This window comes from Rhineura floridana, chromosome 8, assembly GCF_030035675.1.
Source record: "Rhineura floridana isolate rRhiFlo1 chromosome 8, rRhiFlo1.hap2, whole genome shotgun sequence".
NCBI lineage: Eukaryota > Metazoa > Chordata > Lepidosauria > Squamata > Rhineuridae > Rhineura > Rhineura floridana.
The window spans coordinates 45,175,715-45,178,775 of NC_084487.1; the positions used below are offsets into that span (position 1 = coordinate 45,175,715).

Consider the following 3,061-nt stretch of genomic DNA (forward strand, 5'->3'; position numbering starts at 1 on the left):
TTCACAGATAGCGAAGATGCACAAGGTTTCCTATGGTGTTGCCTCTTTGTCTTCACCGTGAAGTGGTGTGTCTGTGCCTTGCCCAACTTCTTGTCCATTCCTGGTGGCTCCTGTGCCCTCTCTGCTTAGGAACATAAAAGGCTGCCTTATATTGAGTCACTGACCAGCAGTGGCTCTCCAGGATTTTAGGCACAGGTTTCTCTCAGCTCTACCTAGAGACACCAGGGATTGAACCTGGGACCTTCTGCACACAGGGCAGATGCTCTACCACTGAGCTATGGCCCTTCCACCTAGTTACTTCTATGTAGTCATCCTGTGCAACCTGAGACCTTCCAGTGTGCTCTTCCACTGAGCTATTAAAAATGTCCAAATTCTTTGTAAGCCCAGCTCTTGAGAGCAAATAAATTGAAAGTGTATTTTCTTTGGAGATTTGATTAACTGGCATATTTTATTCTAAATATAGAGCTTAGGCTTCCTAAGCTCTTTTTACCATGAGCATGACATTCAGTTTACTCTCGCTACCTCGAAGCCAGAGTTGACACTGTCTGCTCTTATTATTTTTAATGGGACATGGACAGGCTGATGATCTTCCCGTTAAATCTGTTCAGTATAGGCAGAGAAGACTTTCTCCTTGGTGTCATCAATAAATTGCCTGCTGCCTGCCTTCCCACGCTCTGGCACTCCTGAGGCAATTCTTACACGTCTTCAGCAATATTGTAAGGCTGGTTTTACTGGCAAGAATCTGGTTCGGAGGCTTGACTTTCCTAGCAGTAATTCTGAAATATCCCTGGCAGAAAATCCAAAGTTGAACTGGAGAGCTGTGACAGCCAGGAGGGACGTGAGGCTACATGGGCAGGTGATTATTCCGTTTGCACAGGGGAGGAGCAGAGAAAGCTGCCTCGTAATGAATGAGACCATTGGTCCATCCACCTCAATATTGTCTGCCGTGACCGGCAGTGCTTCTCCAGGGTTCCAGGCAAGGGGTCTTTCCTTGCCCTGGAGAAAGAACCTGGGACCTTCTGCATGCAGACCCTGTGCTCTTCCACTGAGCTATCAAGCTATGGAGGGGAAGGGAGAAGGGATGGTTCACTTTCCTAATAGTTGGACCCCCTCCAACTCTTGCTTAATCATCTCATTCAAATCCTTGTGGGTTATTGTGAATGGGGCTGCTCCAAAACGTCTCTACTCTTGGATGCCAGACAGGCGGCCAGGTCCTTGGCACAGGGTAAATGGGAGAAGTGCACTAGCAGAAGATGAGTAGCTATTGTCCTCTTCCCCAAAGTGGTAGCAGGTGGCGCAAGAATGAGCTTGAGTACTTTGCAACAGGGGAGGAGGGAGGGAGAGGGGGAGAATGGCAGCAGCATCCCGGAGGAGCACAGCCTGGTATCAAGGGAAAATGAGGTTAGGGCAGGGACAGCCAATGTGGCACTCTGTTGATGTTGTTGGACTACAGCTCCCTTCATCCTTGGCAAACAGCCATCTTGGCTGGTGCTGATGGGAATTATAGTTCGGCAACAGCTGGAGGACACCACGTTGGCTACCCCTCCTTAGGGTTCTGTGCTGAGGACAGTTTGAAGATTGTCCTGCCTCCTCTTTTGGAAGGGAATGTAAGCTGCCACATTCTCCCCTGTGCATCCCTTAGATCTGACGCTTGATTGATGCTGGCTTGTCATCATGCAGAGCCTTCTGTGCAACACAATAATTAGTTTAAATGAAATTTCAATTATTTTTCAAATCGACGTTGCTTAATTGGCACCAGTTATTTCACATGTTTACAGCCACTCAAGTCCATGGGAAGTGTTCTGTGAGTTTAGTGCTGGCTGACCTCTGCTGTCTAGATGCAGGCAAAGAATACTCAAATCAGGGAGGTGACAGGCCCTCCTTTGCTGGAGGTCTTTAAGCACAGGGTGATCAGCCATCTGTCAGGGATGTTGTAGTTCAGGTGTGAGGAATGTTGTAGTTCAGGTGTGGGGAACCTTTGGCCTTCCAGATGTTGCTGAACTACATCTCCCATCATCCCTGGCCATTGGCCATGCTTGCTAGAGCTGATGGGAGGTGTAGTTCAGCAACATCGGGGATGATGTCAAAGGTTTCCCAACCCTGCTGTAGTTGCATCCTGCACTGCAGATCCTGCAGTGAGCAGAAGTTTGGACTAGATGATCTCCAAGATCCCTTCCAATTCTAAAAAGCTCTGATGCCTTCATAGGCAGTTCCTTGAGCCTGGGAGAAAAAGGGCATGATATAATTGGCACCTGTCTTCCTCAGAGGGTGTACAAAGAGGAGGAGAGGATCTGATAAGAACATGCCATGCACAGATACCCTTTGGTCCCAGCGTAGAGCTTGTGACAGGAGACTACCAGCCAATTTACAAAACCAAATTGGGATGTTGAGTCTGTGGATTGAGTGGCTCTGTGCAGAATTGGTCACAGGTTGAAATAGTCCTGTAGCTGCTTTTATATACACCCAGCATGCAGCGCATCCCACATTTCCCTGCCTCATGGCGCAGATGAGGAAAGAGATGCCATGGCCAGTGTGGGCTGAATGGTGAGCTGTAACCATTACAGGACTATTTAAGCACATGCCAGACTCTACATAGATGCCCCTCAACCCACAGTCCCAGCATATCTATTTGGAAATGAGATTGTAGGGTAATTGTATGAAGCCACATACCTGGACTGCAGCTCAGTGTTGGGTTTTCTCAATTCATGTCCACATCATTATGGGAGAACAAACACTAGGAGGAAACCATCCAAACAGGCAACAGAGTTGCAGCTACTTTGCTGATGCCTACGGTCCTTAATGGAGAACGTGTGTGCCTGCCGGAAAGTATAAAGGGACCCAGCCAGCTGCCTCTCCCTTTTCCCTCAGACTAACAAGCCTGGGCGGTCCAGGCAAATAATTGATCTTTGTGTTCCATTAAACAATAGCAATCCTGGCAACTTAGTCACTTGGCTTTTATAGCAGTGCCTTGGTGCCCGTCTCTGGGAATTGCCACCCCTGACCTCAGCCATCATACCTGTGTCAGCTGTGTGGGGCTGAAACACCTGAGGCCCCGCGCTCT

The 3,061-nt window shown here is 48.5% G+C and overlaps 1 non-coding gene across 1 annotated transcript; it reads right to left on the reverse strand.

The window, feature by feature from the left end:
* Positions 1 to 213: 213 nt before the first annotated feature.
* On the reverse strand, positions 214 to 285 carry TRNAT-UGU (transfer RNA threonine (anticodon UGU)). Its single transcript has one exon. It is a non-coding gene; the product is annotated as a tRNA-Thr (tRNA).
* Positions 286 to 3,061: the final 2,776 nt, after the last annotated feature.